This window comes from Schistocerca serialis, chromosome 8 (genome assembly GCF_023864345.2).
Source record: "Schistocerca serialis cubense isolate TAMUIC-IGC-003099 chromosome 8, iqSchSeri2.2, whole genome shotgun sequence".
NCBI classification, from domain to species: Eukaryota; Metazoa; Arthropoda; class Insecta; order Orthoptera; family Acrididae; genus Schistocerca; species Schistocerca serialis.
Genome location: NC_064645.1, coordinates 547,902,876 through 547,920,660, shown reverse-complemented (window position 1 = coordinate 547,920,660; position 17,785 = coordinate 547,902,876). Strand labels below are relative to the sequence as shown.

Genomic DNA, 17,785 nt, shown 5'->3' with positions numbered 1-17,785 from the left:
TATTCCACCTACTTTGTCCCAGCAGGTGGCGTAGAATTCTGACGGTAATCCGTCCGCTCCTGGGGCTTTGCCGTTGGCGCAGGTTTTGAGGACGGCTCTCACTTCATCCTCTGACACAGCTTCCGTCAGCAAAGCGCGATCGGTGTCGTTCAGCCGTCTGCGCGTTCCTTGTAGTAGTTTTGCTGTTTCTGCGTCATCTGGTTCCTCTGCCTTGAAGAGATCAGAGAAGTGGTCTTCTACGTGACGCATCATGTCCCTCCTAGTTGTTATTTTGCGGCCAGCTGCGTCGCTAAGCTCTCTTACAGCTCTGTTTTGTGCCCTCTCCCTCTCTCTATGCAGGTGGTGCAGTGTGGCAGGTTCGTCTTCAGTGGCGCCGTGTGTCTGGCTGCGGACGACGACGCCTTTCATCTGTTGACGCCTGATATTCAGTAGTCGCGCCTTTATTCCTCTCACTCGCGTGAGAAGCAGGTCGTCGTCTGGAGGACAGTTGAGCCGGTGTTCCCAGGCGGTCACCCATCCAAGTACTAACCGGGCCCGATGTTGCTTAACTTCGGTGATCGGACGAGAACCGGTGTATTCAACATGGTATGGCCGTTGGCGCCCTTATACTGTAGCCGCACGACAGAAGACGCCTCTGCCTCTTCTCCCAACACACACAATCGCCGTTTTCGGTGACACATTTGACGCAGAGCACGTCCTTCCGCAACAGCTGGAGCCTCGAAGGCGGCGCGGAGTGCGCGGCGTCCGGCGTCTCAGAGGCGTCTGCCGAACTGGCGGGCGCCCCGCACCGCCACTTGCGTGAGACACGCGGCTGCTCGGTGCGCCGCCTGTCATTCGTTTCGCTTGGTGCGTGCGGCGTCCGACACTCGCGGGCGACGCATCTTGTTCCCGTTATCCGGCGGGGGGCTGTGCGGGGTGTAGCAGTGTCCTGCTGGAGAGCGCCCCCGGCAGCTTCCTCACCTGACACACGCCGCGCGGCGCGCTTCGCATCCACATATTTGCGTGATCCGTGCAGTGCATTCGCACCTGTCCTCTTCCGTCCCGACTTGTCCCGACTTTGCTCGACTGCCGCTCGCTGCCGCTCGGGTAGTGGCCCATATGACAGCACAAGCACGACAAACATCTGCGAGACGGGCGTGGGCCTAACGGGCGTGTCCGAGACGCCGTTTGCGGCCAGCAGACCTGTGCAAAGGTGCGGAAACAGGGACACAAGACACAGGAGGGTCGCCAAAGCATCCATCTCTTCTAGCGACGAAAGATACATTGTTGTTTACAAGTTTGCAGTCGTACACTGCTACAAAACAATAAGCCCTGACGTATTTCAGAACATAGCTGTCGGTTCATACTGTTTTGTTACCTTCAGGCACTTTTAAGAAATCTTCCTTGGCACATTCTTCTTCGAACTGAGGCCATTAATATCGAATCTTATGTTTATTACAGTCGTTTAATATTTTTTTTTTTTTTCTTTTCTTTTTGTGGAGAGTTGCACTGCTACGAAACAGTAGGTGGCCCTGACTTATTTCAGATCACATCTGTCGATTCGTAGTGTTTCGTTATTTTCAAGGCATTCCTAGCACGTTTAAAATGCTTAAGGATGCACGTTTGAACAAAAGAAAGGTAGTATGAAAAGAGGGCTGCCAGGGATAGCGGCGTAAAAAGGAGAAAATGAAGGGGAGCCAACAGCACCCGGTGTTCCCAGGCGGTCACCCATCCAAGTACTAACCGGGCCCGATGTTGCTTAACTTCGGTGATCGGACGAGAACCGGTGTATTCAACATGGTATGGCCGTTGGCGCCCTTATACTGTAGCCGCACGACAGAAGACGCCTCTGCCTCTTCTCCCAACACACACAATCGCCGTTTTCGGTGACACATTTGACGCAGAGCACGTCCTTCCGCAACAGCTGGAGCCTCGAAGGCGGCGCGGAGTGCGCGGCGTCCGGCGTCTCAGAGGCGTCTGCCGAACTGGCGGGCGCCCCGCACCGCCACTTGCGTGAGACACGCGGCTGCTCGGTGCGCCGCCTGTCATTCGTTTCGCTTGGTGCGTGCGGCGTCCGACACTCGCGGGCGACGCATCTTGTTCCCGTTATCCGGCGGGGGGCTGTGCGGGGTGTAGCAGTGTCCTGCTGGAGAGCGCCCCCGGCAGCTTCCTCACCTGACACACGCCGCGCGGCGCGCTTCGCATCCACATATTTGCGTGATCCGTGCAGTGCATTCGCACCTGTCCTCTTCCGTCCCGACTTGTCCCGACTTTGCTCGACTGCCGCTCGCTGCCGCTCGGGTAGTGGCCCATATGACAGCACAAGCACGACAAACATCTGCGAGACGGGCGTGGGCCTAACGGGCGTGTCCGAGACGCCGTTTGCGGCCAGCAGACCTGTGCAAAGGTGCGGAAACAGGGACACAAGACACAGGAGGGTCGCCAAAGCATCCATCTCTTCTAGCGACGAAAGATACATTGTTGTTTACAAGTTTGCAGTCGTACACTGCTACAAAACAATAAGCCCTGACGTATTTCAGAACATAGCTGTCGGTTCATACTGTTTTGTTACCTTCAGGCACTTTTAAGAAATCTTCCTTGGCACATTCTTCTTCGAACTGAGGCCATTAATATCGAATCTTATGTTTATTACAGTCGTTTAATATTTTTTTTTTTTTTCTTTTCTTTTTGTGGAGAGTTGCACTGCTACGAAACAGTAGGTGGCCCTGACTTATTTCAGATCACATCTGTCGATTCGTAGTGTTTCGTTATTTTCAAGGCATTCCTAGCACGTTTAAAATGCTTAAGGATGCACGTTTGAACAAAAGAAAGGTAGTATGAAAAGAGGGCTGCCAGGGATAGCGGCGTAAAAAGGAGAAAATGAAGGGGAGCCAACAGCACCCGGTGTTCCCAGGCGGTCACCCATCCAAGTACTAACCGGGCCCGATGTTGCTTAACTTCGGTGATCGGACGAGAACCGGTGTATTCAACATGGTATGGCCGTTGGCGCCCTTATACTGTAGCCGCACGACAGAAGACGCCTCTGCCTCTTCTCCCAACACACACAATCGCCGTTTTCGGTGACACATTTGACGCAGAGCACGTCCTTCCGCAACAGCTGGAGCCTCGAAGGCGGCGCGGAGTGCGCGGCGTCCGGCGTCTCAGAGGCGTCTGCCGAACTGGCGGGCGCCCCGCACCGCCACTTGCGTGAGACACGCGGCTGCTCGGTGCGCCGCCTGTCATTCGTTTCGCTTGGTGCGTGCGGCGTCCGACACTCGCGGGCGACGCATCTTGTTCCCGTTATCCGGCGGGGGGCTGTGCGGGGTGTAGCAGTGTCCTGCTGGAGAGCGCCCCCGGCAGCTTCCTCACCTGACACACGCCGCGCGGCGCGCTTCGCATCCACATATTTGCGTGATCCGTGCAGTGCATTCGCACCTGTCCTCTTCCGTCCCGACTTGTCCCGACTTTGCTCGACTGCCGCTCGCTGCCGCTCAGGTAGTGGCCCATATGACAGCACAAGCACGACAAACATCTGCGAGACGGGCGTGGGCCTAACGGGCGTGTCCGAGACGCCGTTTGCGGCCAGCAGACCTGTGCAAAGGTGCGGAAACAGGGACACAAGACACAGGAGGGTCGCCAAAGCATCCATCTCTTCTAGCGACGAAAGATACATTGTTGTTTACAAGTTTGCAGTCGTACACTGCTACAAAACAATAAGCCCTGACGTATTTCAGAACATAGCTGTCGGTTCATACTGTTTTGTTACCTTCAGGCACTTTTAAGAAATCTTCCTTGGCACATTCTTCTTCGAACTGAGGCCATTAATATCGAATCTTATGTTTATTACAGTCGTTTAATATTTTTTTTTTTTTTCTTTTCTTTTTGTGGAGAGTTGCACTGCTACGAAACAGTAGGTGGCCCTGACTTATTTCAGATCACATCTGTCGATTCGTAGTGTTTCGTTATTTTCAAGGCATTCCTAGCACGTTTAAAATGCTTAAGGATGCACGTTTGAACAAAAGAAAGGTAGTATGAAAAGAGGGCTGCCAGGGATAGCGGCGTAAAAAGGAGAAAATGAAGGGGAGCCAACAGCACCCGGTGTTCCCAGGCGGTCACCCATCCAAGTACTAACCGGGCCCGATGTTGCTTAACTTCGGTGATCGGACGAGAACCGGTGTATTCAACATGGTATGGCCGTTGGCGCCCTTATACTGTAGCCGCACGACAGAAGACGCCTCTGCCTCTTCTCCCAACACACACAATCGCCGTTTTCGGTGACACATTTGACGCAGAGCACGTCCTTCCGCAACAGCTGGAGCCTCGAAGGCGGCGCGGAGTGCGCGGCGTCCGGCGTCTCAGAGGCGTCTGCCGAACTGGCGGGCGCCCCGCACCGCCACTTGCGTGAGACACGCGGCTGCTCGGTGCGCCGCCTGTCATTCGTTTCGCTTGGTGCGTGCGGCGTCCGACACTCGCGGGCGACGCATCTTGTTCCCGTTATCCGGCGGGGGGCTGTGCGGGGTGTAGCAGTGTCCTGCTGGAGAGCGCCCCCGGCAGCTTCCTCACCTGACACACGCCGCGCGGCGCGCTTCGCATCCACATATTTGCGTGATCCGTGCAGTGCATTCGCACCTGTCCTCTTCCGTCCCGACTTGTCCCGACTTTGCTCGACTGCCGCTCGCTGCCGCTCGGGTAGTGGCCCATATGACAGCACAAGCACGACAAACATCTGCGAGACGGGCGTGGGCCTAACGGGCGTGTCCGAGACGCCGTTTGCGGCCAGCAGACCTGTGCAAAGGTGCGGAAACAGGGACACAAGACACAGGAGGGTCGCCAAAGCATCCATCTCTTCTAGCGACGAAAGATACATTGTTGTTTACAAGTTTGCAGTCGTACACTGCTACAAAACAATAAGCCCTGACGTATTTCAGAACATAGCTGTCGGTTCATACTGTTTTGTTACCTTCAGGCACTTTTAAGAAATCTTCCTTGGCACATTCTTCTTCGAACTGAGGCCATTAATATCGAATCTTATGTTTATTACAGTCGTTTAATATTTTTTTTTTTTTTCTTTTCTTTTTGTGGAGAGTTGCACTGCTACGAAACAGTAGGTGGCCCTGACTTATTTCAGATCACATCTGTCGATTCGTAGTGTTTCGTTATTTTCAAGGCATTCCTAGCACGTTTAAAATGCTTAAGGATGCACGTTTGAACAAAAGAAAGGTAGTATGAAAAGAGGGCTGCCAGGGATAGCGGCGTAAAAAGGAGAAAATGAAGGGGAGCCAACAGCACCCGGTGTTCCCAGGCGGTCACCCATCCAAGTACTAACCGGGCCCGATGTTGCTTAACTTCGGTGATCGGACGAGAACCGGTGTATTCAACATGGTATGGCCGTTGGCGCCCTTATACTGTAGCCGCACGACAGAAGACGCCTCTGCCTCTTCTCCCAACACACACAATCGCCGTTTTCGGTGACACATTTGACGCAGAGCACGTCCTTCCGCAACAGCTGGAGCCTCGAAGGCGGCGCGGAGTGCGCGGCGTCCGGCGTCTCAGAGGCGTCTGCCGAACTGGCGGGCGCCCCGCACCGCCACTTGCGTGAGACACGCGGCTGCTCGGTGCGCCGCCTGTCATTCGTTTCGCTTGGTGCGTGCGGCGTCCGACACTCGCGGGCGACGCATCTTGTTCCCGTTATCCGGCGGGGGGCTGTGCGGGGTGTAGCAGTGTCCTGCTGGAGAGCGCCCCCGGCAGCTTCCTCACCTGACACACGCCGCGCGGCGCGCTTCGCATCCACATATTTGCGTGATCCGTGCAGTGCATTCGCACCTGTCCTCTTCCGTCCCGACTTGTCCCGACTTTGCTCGACTGCCGCTCGCTGCCGCTCGGGTAGTGGCCCATATGACAGCACAAGCACGACAAACATCTGCGAGACGGGCGTGGGCCTAACGGGCGTGTCCGAGACGCCGTTTGCGGCCAGCAGACCTGTGCAAAGGTGCGGAAACAGGGACACAAGACACAGGAGGGTCGCCAAAGCATCCATCTCTTCTAGCGACGAAAGATACATTGTTGTTTACAAGTTTGCAGTCGTACACTGCTACAAAACAATAAGCCCTGACGTATTTCAGAACATAGCTGTCGGTTCATACTGTTTTGTTACCTTCAGGCACTTTTAAGAAATCTTCCTTGGCACATTCTTCTTCGAACTGAGGCCATTAATATCGAATCTTATGTTTATTACAGTCGTTTAATATTTTTTTTTTTTTTCTTTTCTTTTTGTGGAGAGTTGCACTGCTACGAAACAGTAGGTGGCCCTGACTTATTTCAGATCACATCTGTCGATTCGTAGTGTTTCGTTATTTTCAAGGCATTCCTAGCACGTTTAAAATGCTTAAGGATGCACGTTTGAACAAAAGAAAGGTAGTATGAAAAGAGGGCTGCCAGGGATAGCGGCGTAAAAAGGAGAAAATGAAGGGGAGCCAACAGCACCCGGTGTTCCCAGGCGGTCACCCATCCAAGTACTAACCGGGCCCGATGTTGCTTAACTTCGGTGATCGGACGAGAACCGGTGTATTCAACATGGTATGGCCGTTGGCGCCCTTATACTGTAGCCGCACGACAGAAGACGCCTCTGCCTCTTCTCCCAACACACACAATCGCCGTTTTCGGTGACACATTTGACGCAGAGCACGTCCTTCCGCAACAGCTGGAGCCTCGAAGGCGGCGCGGAGTGCGCGGCGTCCGGCGTCTCAGAGGCGTCTGCCGAACTGGCGGGCGCCCCGCACCGCCACTTGCGTGAGACACGCGGCTGCTCGGTGCGCCGCCTGTCATTCGTTTCGCTTGGTGCGTGCGGCGTCCGACACTCGCGGGCGACGCATCTTGTTCCCGTTATCCGGCGGGGGGCTGTGCGGGGTGTAGCAGTGTCCTGCTGGAGAGCGCCCCCGGCAGCTTCCTCACCTGACACACGCCGCGCGGCGCGCTTCGCATCCACATATTTGCGTGATCCGTGCAGTGCATTCGCACCTGTCCTCTTCCGTCCCGACTTGTCCCGACTTTGCTCGACTGCCGCTCGCTGCCGCTCAGGTAGTGGCCCATATGACAGCACAAGCACGACAAACATCTGCGAGACGGGCGTGGGCCTAACGGGCGTGTCCGAGACGCCGTTTGCGGCCAGCAGACCTGTGCAAAGGTGCGGAAACAGGGACACAAGACACAGGAGGGTCGCCAAAGCATCCATCTCTTCTAGCGACGAAAGATACATTGTTGTTTACAAGTTTGCAGTCGTACACTGCTACAAAACAATAAGCCCTGACGTATTTCAGAACATAGCTGTCGGTTCATACTGTTTTGTTACCTTCAGGCACTTTTAAGAAATCTTCCTTGGCACATTCTTCTTCGAACTGAGGCCATTAATATCGAATCTTATGTTTATTACAGTCGTTTAATATTTTTTTTTTTTTTCTTTTCTTTTTGTGGAGAGTTGCACTGCTACGAAACAGTAGGTGGCCCTGACTTATTTCAGATCACATCTGTCGATTCGTAGTGTTTCGTTATTTTCAAGGCATTCCTAGCACGTTTAAAATGCTTAAGGATGCACGTTTGAACAAAAGAAAGGTAGTATGAAAAGAGGGCTGCCAGGGATAGCGGCGTAAAAAGGAGAAAATGAAGGGGAGCCAACAGCACCCGGTGTTCCCAGGCGGTCACCCATCCAAGTACTAACCGGGCCCGATGTTGCTTAACTTCGGTGATCGGACGAGAACCGGTGTATTCAACATGGTATGGCCGTTGGCGCCCTTATACTGTAGCCGCACGACAGAAGACGCCTCTGCCTCTTCTCCCAACACACACAATCGCCGTTTTCGGTGACACATTTGACGCAGAGCACGTCCTTCCGCAACAGCTGGAGCCTCGAAGGCGGCGCGGAGTGCGCGGCGTCCGGCGTCTCAGAGGCGTCTGCCGAACTGGCGGGCGCCCCGCACCGCCACTTGCGTGAGACACGCGGCTGCTCGGTGCGCCGCCTGTCATTCGTTTCGCTTGGTGCGTGCGGCGTCCGACACTCGCGGGCGACGCATCTTGTTCCCGTTATCCGGCGGGGGGCTGTGCGGGGTGTAGCAGTGTCCTGCTGGAGAGCGCCCCCGGCAGCTTCCTCACCTGACACACGCCGCGCGGCGCGCTTCGCATCCACATATTTGCGTGATCCGTGCAGTGCATTCGCACCTGTCCTCTTCCGTCCCGACTTGTCCCGACTTTGCTCGACTGCCGCTCGCTGCCGCTCGGGTAGTGGCCCATATGACAGCACAAGCACGACAAACATCTGCGAGACGGGCGTGGGCCTAACGGGCGTGTCCGAGACGCCGTTTGCGGCCAGCAGACCTGTGCAAAGGTGCGGAAACAGGGACACAAGACACAGGAGGGTCGCCAAAGCATCCATCTCTTCTAGCGACGAAAGATACATTGTTGTTTACAAGTTTGCAGTCGTACACTGCTACAAAACAATAAGCCCTGACGTATTTCAGAACATAGCTGTCGGTTCATACTGTTTTGTTACCTTCAGGCACTTTTAAGAAATCTTCCTTGGCACATTCTTCTTCGAACTGAGGCCATTAATATCGAATCTTATGTTTATTACAGTCGTTTAATATTTTTTTTTTTTTTCTTTTCTTTTTGTGGAGAGTTGCACTGCTACGAAACAGTAGGTGGCCCTGACTTATTTCAGATCACATCTGTCGATTCGTAGTGTTTCGTTATTTTCAAGGCATTCCTAGCACGTTTAAAATGCTTAAGGATGCACGTTTGAACAAAAGAAAGGTAGTATGAAAAGAGGGCTGCCAGGGATAGCGGCGTAAAAAGGAGAAAATGAAGGGGAGCCAACAGCACCCGGTGTTCCCAGGCGGTCACCCATCCAAGTACTAACCGGGCCCGATGTTGCTTAACTTCGGTGATCGGACGAGAACCGGTGTATTCAACATGGTATGGCCGTTGGCGCCCTTATACTGTAGCCGCACGACAGAAGACGCCTCTGCCTCTTCTCCCAACACACACAATCGCCGTTTTCGGTGACACATTTGACGCAGAGCACGTCCTTCCGCAACAGCTGGAGCCTCGAAGGCGGCGCGGAGTGCGCGGCGTCCGGCGTCTCAGAGGCGTCTGCCGAACTGGCGGGCGCCCCGCACCGCCACTTGCGTGAGACACGCGGCTGCTCGGTGCGCCGCCTGTCATTCGTTTCGCTTGGTGCGTGCGGCGTCCGACACTCGCGGGCGACGCATCTTGTTCCCGTTATCCGGCGGGGGGCTGTGCGGGGTGTAGCAGTGTCCTGCTGGAGAGCGCCCCCGGCAGCTTCCTCACCTGACACACGCCGCGCGGCGCGCTTCGCATCCACATATTTGCGTGATCCGTGCAGTGCATTCGCACCTGTCCTCTTCCGTCCCGACTTGTCCCGACTTTGCTCGACTGCCGCTCGCTGCCGCTCAGGTAGTGGCCCATATGACAGCACAAGCACGACAAACATCTGCGAGACGGGCGTGGGCCTAACGGGCGTGTCCGAGACGCCGTTTGCGGCCAGCAGACCTGTGCAAAGGTGCGGAAACAGGGACACAAGACACAGGAGGGTCGCCAAAGCATCCATCTCTTCTAGCGACGAAAGATACATTGTTGTTTACAAGTTTGCAGTCGTACACTGCTACAAAACAATAAGCCCTGACGTATTTCAGAACATAGCTGTCGGTTCATACTGTTTTGTTACCTTCAGGCACTTTTAAGAAATCTTCCTTGGCACATTCTTCTTCGAACTGAGGCCATTAATATCGAATCTTATGTTTATTACAGTCGTTTAATATTTTTTTTTTTTTTCTTTTCTTTTTGTGGAGAGTTGCACTGCTACGAAACAGTAGGTGGCCCTGACTTATTTCAGATCACATCTGTCGATTCGTAGTGTTTCGTTATTTTCAAGGCATTCCTAGCACGTTTAAAATGCTTAAGGATGCACGTTTGAACAAAAGAAAGGTAGTATGAAAAGAGGGCTGCCAGGGATAGCGGCGTAAAAAGGAGAAAATGAAGGGGAGCCAACAGCACCCGGTGTTCCCAGGCGGTCACCCATCCAAGTACTAACCGGGCCCGATGTTGCTTAACTTCGGTGATCGGACGAGAACCGGTGTATTCAACATGGTATGGCCGTTGGCGCCCTTATACTGTAGCCGCACGACAGAAGACGCCTCTGCCTCTTCTCCCAACACACACAATCGCCGTTTTCGGTGACACATTTGACGCAGAGCACGTCCTTCCGCAACAGCTGGAGCCTCGAAGGCGGCGCGGAGTGCGCGGCGTCCGGCGTCTCAGAGGCGTCTGCCGAACTGGCGGGCGCCCCGCACCGCCACTTGCGTGAGACACGCGGCTGCTCGGTGCGCCGCCTGTCATTCGTTTCGCTTGGTGCGTGCGGCGTCCGACACTCGCGGGCGACGCATCTTGTTCCCGTTATCCGGCGGGGGGCTGTGCGGGGTGTAGCAGTGTCCTGCTGGAGAGCGCCCCCGGCAGCTTCCTCACCTGACACACGCCGCGCGGCGCGCTTCGCATCCACATATTTGCGTGATCCGTGCAGTGCATTCGCACCTGTCCTCTTCCGTCCCGACTTGTCCCGACTTTGCTCGACTGCCGCTCGCTGCCGCTCGGGTAGTGGCCCATATGACAGCACAAGCACGACAAACATCTGCGAGACGGGCGTGGGCCTAACGGGCGTGTCCGAGACGCCGTTTGCGGCCAGCAGACCTGTGCAAAGGTGCGGAAACAGGGACACAAGACACAGGAGGGTCGCCAAAGCATCCATCTCTTCTAGCGACGAAAGATACATTGTTGTTTACAAGTTTGCAGTCGTACACTGCTACAAAACAATAAGCCCTGACGTATTTCAGAACATAGCTGTCGGTTCATACTGTTTTGTTACCTTCAGGCACTTTTAAGAAATCTTCCTTGGCACATTCTTCTTCGAACTGAGGCCATTAATATCGAATCTTATGTTTATTACAGTCGTTTAATATTTTTTTTTTTTTTCTTTTCTTTTTGTGGAGAGTTGCACTGCTACGAAACAGTAGGTGGCCCTGACTTATTTCAGATCACATCTGTCGATTCGTAGTGTTTCGTTATTTTCAAGGCATTCCTAGCACGTTTAAAATGCTTAAGGATGCACGTTTGAACAAAAGAAAGGTAGTATGAAAAGAGGGCTGCCAGGGATAGCGGCGTAAAAAGGAGAAAATGAAGGGGAGCCAACAGCACCCGGTGTTCCCAGGCGGTCACCCATCCAAGTACTAACCGGGCCCGATGTTGCTTAACTTCGGTGATCGGACGAGAACCGGTGTATTCAACATGGTATGGCCGTTGGCGCCCTTATACTGTAGCCGCACGACAGAAGACGCCTCTGCCTCTTCTCCCAACACACACAATCGCCGTTTTCGGTGACACATTTGACGCAGAGCACGTCCTTCCGCAACAGCTGGAGCCTCGAAGGCGGCGCGGAGTGCGCGGCGTCCGGCGTCTCAGAGGCGTCTGCCGAACTGGCGGGCGCCCCGCACCGCCACTTGCGTGAGACACGCGGCTGCTCGGTGCGCCGCCTGTCATTCGTTTCGCTTGGTGCGTGCGGCGTCCGACACTCGCGGGCGACGCATCTTGTTCCCGTTATCCGGCGGGGGGCTGTGCGGGGTGTAGCAGTGTCCTGCTGGAGAGCGCCCCCGGCAGCTTCCTCACCTGACACACGCCGCGCGGCGCGCTTCGCATCCACATATTTGCGTGATCCGTGCAGTGCATTCGCACCTGTCCTCTTCCGTCCCGACTTGTCCCGACTTTGCTCGACTGCCGCTCGCTGCCGCTCAGGTAGTGGCCCATATGACAGCACAAGCACGACAAACATCTGCGAGACGGGCGTGGGCCTAACGGGCGTGTCCGAGACGCCGTTTGCGGCCAGCAGACCTGTGCAAAGGTGCGGAAACAGGGACACAAGACACAGGAGGGTCGCCAAAGCATCCATCTCTTCTAGCGACGAAAGATACATTGTTGTTTACAAGTTTGCAGTCGTACACTGCTACAAAACAATAAGCCCTGACGTATTTCAGAACATAGCTGTCGGTTCATACTGTTTTGTTACCTTCAGGCACTTTTAAGAAATCTTCCTTGGCACATTCTTCTTCGAACTGAGGCCATTAATATCGAATCTTATGTTTATTACAGTCGTTTAATATTTTTTTTTTTTTTCTTTTCTTTTTGTGGAGAGTTGCACTGCTACGAAACAGTAGGTGGCCCTGACTTATTTCAGATCACATCTGTCGATTCGTAGTGTTTCGTTATTTTCAAGGCATTCCTAGCACGTTTAAAATGCTTAAGGATGCACGTTTGAACAAAAGAAAGGTAGTATGAAAAGAGGGCTGCCAGGGATAGCGGCGTAAAAAGGAGAAAATGAAGGGGAGCCAACAGCACCCGGTGTTCCCAGGCGGTCACCCATCCAAGTACTAACCGGGCCCGATGTTGCTTAACTTCGGTGATCGGACGAGAACCGGTGTATTCAACATGGTATGGCCGTTGGCGCCCTTATACTGTAGCCGCACGACAGAAGACGCCTCTGCCTCTTCTCCCAACACACACAATCGCCGTTTTCGGTGACACATTTGACGCAGAGCACGTCCTTCCGCAACAGCTGGAGCCTCGAAGGCGGCGCGGAGTGCGCGGCGTCCGGCGTCTCAGAGGCGTCTGCCGAACTGGCGGGCGCCCCGCACCGCCACTTGCGTGAGACACGCGGCTGCTCGGTGCGCCGCCTGTCATTCGTTTCGCTTGGTGCGTGCGGCGTCCGACACTCGCGGGCGACGCATCTTGTTCCCGTTATCCGGCGGGGGGCTGTGCGGGGTGTAGCAGTGTCCTGCTGGAGAGCGCCCCCGGCAGCTTCCTCACCTGACACACGCCGCGCGGCGCGCTTCGCATCCACATATTTGCGTGATCCGTGCAGTGCATTCGCACCTGTCCTCTTCCGTCCCGACTTGTCCCGACTTTGCTCGACTGCCGCTCGCTGCCGCTCGGGTAGTGGCCCATATGACAGCACAAGCACGACAAACATCTGCGAGACGGGCGTGGGCCTAACGGGCGTGTCCGAGACGCCGTTTGCGGCCAGCAGACCTGTGCAAAGGTGCGGAAACAGGGACACAAGACACAGGAGGGTCGCCAAAGCATCCATCTCTTCTAGCGACGAAAGATACATTGTTGTTTACAAGTTTGCAGTCGTACACTGCTACAAAACAATAAGCCCTGACGTATTTCAGAACATAGCTGTCGGTTCATACTGTTTTGTTACCTTCAGGCACTTTTAAGAAATCTTCCTTGGCACATTCTTCTTCGAACTGAGGCCATTAATATCGAATCTTATGTTTATTACAGTCGTTTAATATTTTTTTTTTTTTTCTTTTCTTTTTGTGGAGAGTTGCACTGCTACGAAACAGTAGGTGGCCCTGACTTATTTCAGATCACATCTGTCGATTCGTAGTGTTTCGTTATTTTCAAGGCATTCCTAGCACGTTTAAAATGCTTAAGGATGCACGTTTGAACAAAAGAAAGGTAGTATGAAAAGAGGGCTGCCAGGGATAGCGGCGTAAAAAGGAGAAAATGAAGGGGAGCCAACAGCACCTTTTTTTATTTTTTTTTTTTTTTTTTTTTTTTTTTTTTTTCTTTTTTTTTTTTTTTTTTTTTTTTTTTTTTTTTAACAAAAAAAAAGAAAAAGGAAGGGGCCAACAGCACCTTTTTTTTTTTTTTTTTTTTTTTTTTTCCACAATACGCCTTCGCCGGCGAGCTTCTCAGCTATAAAACGATGCTGTTGGTCGTGCAGTACGATGAACGAAGAGGGGGCGTAACAGGTGCTCCTTCGCGCTGGTCGCAGATGGTATGCGCCGGATAGAACCGGAAAGGGTCCCCGTCGGATGACGGAGGGACGGCACGTCCAGCGAAGGGGAGGGCAAGACTTAACAACTTTGAAAAGGAGGAAAAATAAGGAAAAAAATAAACGGAAAAGTTCGTCCATAGATCGGCGGTAAAAAAAAAAAAGTCTACCGACCAAATGTGGGGGGAAAAAAACGAGGAAGAAGAGCTTCGCTCAAAAGAACAAGTCGCAAACCCGCGTGAAAAGTAAATAAGGCCTGGGAGGTCCCTCTAACAAAGTATAGAAAACAAAGGAAAGTAACAAATCCGTTGTTAAAAGCAAGCGGTCGGGCAATGAACGCGGTAGGCAGCTGGCGGCAAGGAGGGCAGGGGTCAAGGAACCTGAGGCCTGGCCACAGTGCCGCCCCCACACCCGCCGTCACTCATATCGACCTTAAAACAAACCATAATGCGGGACACCGGCGTGAAATTCCACACCGACAAAAGTTCAAAGAGTGGCGAGCACAGACACGTGACGAGACTTGAGAGTGCTCAACAATAAGTGAAATGAAAATAATGAGAAAAACAGAGAAAAAACGCAAAACAGTCACCACTACGACTGAGAACTGAAACAGCAGCAAAATTCCCGTCACGCGACAAACTGGGAAAAAACGAATAATGAAAGTAAGAAAACTGACGCACATGGCAAAACAGAAAATATGGCAAGAACGCCCAGAAAAAACGAAAAGACTTCTGATTTCGTTCGGTGATCAAGGGACGTCAAGTGTCGTTCCAGAAAATTTGAAAAAGTCGCAGTAACGCATATTCATACCGTGTCGCTCAAAGGCAAGTGAAGAGATAAGAGAAAATAAAACGTCGATGCTACGCAGGTACGGAAAGCCGTGCAAAAGCATGCGCCAGTGCGACCTGCAAAAAATTAGCAAAATTTCGCCGATAGTGTGGCGATGCCTGAATCTGAAGATGTTGGGTCCATAGATAGGTGAGAAAGTCCAGATCGGTAGACAACTTGAGGGAGAAGAGAGCAAACACCGTGTGGCCAAAGATCCACACCGTGGCATTTCGCTTCGTGGTGGGGTAAACGACACACTGCGGAATTAAGACAGCATCCACTGTAACAGTGCGAGTGTCCACCCTCTGAATCAAACGAATCATGTCCCTGGCGACTTCCCAAACACGGCGGAAGCGGTCACACGCAAAGCGGTGTTCAATAGTGTCGTCGGCAGTACACACGTCACACTCACCAGACGGGATGAGATTTATAGAATAAAGTTTGGAGTTGGTAGGGATGGTGCGATGCACCACCTTGTACCACACCGCGTGGACGGAAGCCGGGAGAACGTCATTGGCGAGGTTTTTCCACACTGCCACCCAGTTGCAGCGTGGCAACCGATACTCCCACTTGCAGCGAACGGGAGGTCCGCGGAAAGCCGTGCAGACAGCGCTAACCGTGTGGACGGAGATGTCACAGAGCGCCAGGTAACTATTATCAAGAAAGTAGCGGCGCACATAAGTAAGGTAGAACGGGATGTGCGACACAGAAACAGGGGCCACTTCAGAAAGAGGACGGTAACGATTAAAAACAAACGCAGTGGGACCGCAAGGAGCTTTCTGAATAACAGCAGTAGTTCGCTTCCAAAAAAGGGCCGCACATTTGGCGGAAAAATCAACTAGTCCTAAACCGCCATCGGACAGGTCCAAGGTGCAGACAGCATGCGATACCTTAAAAATCTCCCCCCTCCATAAAAACCAGTAAACCGCCTGTTGGATGGCGCGCCCCAACTGCTTGGGGACCGGGAGAATCTGCGCAAGGTACCATGCTCGCGCCAAGATATTGACATTTATCAAATGCACCTTATCCCGAAGGGCCACATTCCGGACCGCATAGATCCTAGCAACCGCACGAATCCGATACAGCGTAGGCCGCCAATTCAAGGCTGCCATCTGCTGTGGGTTCGAAGATAGAAGTATCCCAAGAACGGTAGGCTGCTGCTGGACACAAAACCAGTCCCTATGCAGGGTACGTGCGCGGGCGGTGAGCGGCAAAAGCACAGTTTTCCGGGGATTGATAACCGCCCCCGTAGCCTTTCCAAAGTTGTGCAAAACAACATGCAACCTGTCAACGTCGTCGATATGTTCAATAAATACGCCAAGGTCATCAGCATATGCGCGACAAACCAATCTGGTAGTCCCCATCTGAATGCCGCGACAGTCCTGACTAATAGAACGGAGGAGGGGATCCAGCGCAATGGCAAAAAGCGCCATGGAAAGTGGACACCCCTGCCGCACGGAACGACCCACACGGAAAGCAGGAGTGAGACGACCATTGACACATATACGGGAAGTAGCAGGTTGCAACAAATGCGTCACGAATCGGGTAAATATATAACCAAACCCCATGCGTACCATAACCCGACGCAAATAAAAATGACTAATGCGGTCAAAGGCATTTTTAAAGTCAACTAATAAAATCGCCGCTGTCCGGAGCCGAGCACTTTTCACATATCCTATACAGTCTCTGTAAGCAAGGATAGCGTCAAAGATATTCCGATCTCGGACCGCACATGTTTGCTGATCACTAAGTACGGTCGGCAAGACGTTTTTAAGTCGCTGAGCGACGCAGCGCGTAACGATCTTGTAGTCAGCATTTAATAAAGTAATCGGACGGACAGCATCGATATGAGGTACAGCACGGGATTTGGGAACAAGCGTCACAACCCCCTCCACAAAAGCAGATGGTACAGTCACACCATTGCGAATATCGTTCGCTAAATCCACTAAAATCTCACTTAAAAGGGGAAAAAATTTCGAATAAAATTCCGCAGGAATCCCATCGGGACCCGGAGACTTCCCTTTGGGACTCCGCCGAACGGCGTCGAAAACTTCATCAGACGTATAGGCGTCATTTAAAAGATGCCTGTCCGGGCGAGTTAAAACATGTGGAACAACCCGCAAGAAATCTCGCAACGTATCGGAATCAACGTCAACATCACGGAAAAGCGATGCAAAATGTTCGAAGATATCGTTTTCAATGTCTGACTGTACAGAAGTCCGACCGCCGTTCCGCAACTGCCAAACAGTAATGCGCAAACGTTCGCGGCGTTTGCGTTCCCGATTTAAATGATAAATGGACAGAGGTTCCCCAGCAACAAAACCTGCAGGCTGACTGCGGACGGTCACCCCATCACTAGCGGCACGCAGGTCAATTAAAAGCTGAGCTTGAAATCGCTTCAGAGTGGGCAACAAATCGGGCCGTGACGTCACGCGCAACGCCAAATCGCGTAAACAATCCTGGCGGAAGCGAGCCGTCGCCCGACGCCAGCGTGCCGCCTCACGGCTATAATCGATTAAAAAGTTGCGAATCGCCGGCTTAGCGATCGCAACCCACCACTCAATGGTGCTACTATGACCGCCGCGAGTCCGCACCAACCTCTGCCACATACGGTTAAAACTAGTCACAAAATGGTCGTCATTAAGTAAACTACAATTAAACTTCCACAAATTAGTACGACGAGGAACACACAAACGAGGTAATAAAAGACGACAGGAATAGCTGGAGTGGTCGGAAAATATGACAGGAGTCACGTCAGCAGTACAAATACGGGCAGACAACTGCCTAGACACATAAATGCGATCGAGACGGCTACGCCCCGCACCGTAAAAATATGTGAAATAAGTAAAATCGGGGTGTAAAACACGCCACGTGTCGAGCAAATGAAAACTAGTGACCAAAGCACCCAGTTCGTGGCATTTGTTCGGACGCGGCTCCTGATCTCTGTCGTCTAAAACACAATTAAAATCACCCCCGACGATTAAAGTATCGACATTCCGAGATAAAAGCTGACATAAATCCCTACCATAAAATTCAGCCCTGGCCGGTTTAACATTTCCCGACGGAGCGTACACATTCACA

The 17,785-nt window shown here is 52.9% G+C and overlaps 10 non-coding genes and 1 pseudogene across 10 annotated transcripts; all 11 read right to left on the bottom strand.

Annotated features, from left to right (window-relative positions):
• Positions 1 to 478: 478 nt before the first annotated feature.
• On the bottom strand, positions 479 to 599 carry LOC126417570 (5S ribosomal RNA; annotated as a pseudogene).
• A 1,075-nt stretch (positions 600 to 1,674) lies between these two features.
• On the bottom strand, positions 1,675 to 1,793 carry LOC126417416 (5S ribosomal RNA). Its single transcript, XR_007575559.1, has one exon. It is a non-coding gene; the product is annotated as a 5S ribosomal RNA (ribosomal RNA).
• Positions 1,794 to 2,868: 1,075 nt separating this feature from the next.
• Positions 2,869 to 2,987, bottom strand: LOC126417404 (5S ribosomal RNA). The gene has a single exon (XR_007575558.1). It is a non-coding gene; the product is annotated as a 5S ribosomal RNA (ribosomal RNA).
• Positions 2,988 to 4,062: 1,075 nt separating this feature from the next.
• LOC126417393 (5S ribosomal RNA) lies at positions 4,063 to 4,181 on the bottom strand. Its single transcript, XR_007575557.1, has one exon. It is a non-coding gene; the product is annotated as a 5S ribosomal RNA (ribosomal RNA).
• A 1,075-nt stretch (positions 4,182 to 5,256) lies between these two features.
• Positions 5,257 to 5,375, bottom strand: LOC126417382 (5S ribosomal RNA). Its single transcript, XR_007575556.1, has one exon. It is a non-coding gene; the product is annotated as a 5S ribosomal RNA (ribosomal RNA).
• Positions 5,376 to 6,450: 1,075 nt separating this feature from the next.
• On the bottom strand, positions 6,451 to 6,569 carry LOC126417370 (5S ribosomal RNA). The gene has a single exon (XR_007575555.1). It is a non-coding gene; the product is annotated as a 5S ribosomal RNA (ribosomal RNA).
• Positions 6,570 to 7,644: 1,075 nt separating this feature from the next.
• On the bottom strand, positions 7,645 to 7,763 carry LOC126417359 (5S ribosomal RNA). The gene has a single exon (XR_007575554.1). It is a non-coding gene; the product is annotated as a 5S ribosomal RNA (ribosomal RNA).
• Positions 7,764 to 8,838: 1,075 nt separating this feature from the next.
• On the bottom strand, positions 8,839 to 8,957 carry LOC126417348 (5S ribosomal RNA). Its single transcript, XR_007575553.1, has one exon. It is a non-coding gene; the product is annotated as a 5S ribosomal RNA (ribosomal RNA).
• A 1,075-nt stretch (positions 8,958 to 10,032) lies between these two features.
• On the bottom strand, positions 10,033 to 10,151 carry LOC126417337 (5S ribosomal RNA). The gene has a single exon (XR_007575552.1). It is a non-coding gene; the product is annotated as a 5S ribosomal RNA (ribosomal RNA).
• A 1,075-nt stretch (positions 10,152 to 11,226) lies between these two features.
• Positions 11,227 to 11,345, bottom strand: LOC126417326 (5S ribosomal RNA). The gene has a single exon (XR_007575551.1). It is a non-coding gene; the product is annotated as a 5S ribosomal RNA (ribosomal RNA).
• A 1,075-nt stretch (positions 11,346 to 12,420) lies between these two features.
• Positions 12,421 to 12,539, bottom strand: LOC126417314 (5S ribosomal RNA). The gene has a single exon (XR_007575550.1). It is a non-coding gene; the product is annotated as a 5S ribosomal RNA (ribosomal RNA).
• Between the last annotated feature and the right edge of the window lie 5,246 nt (positions 12,540 to 17,785).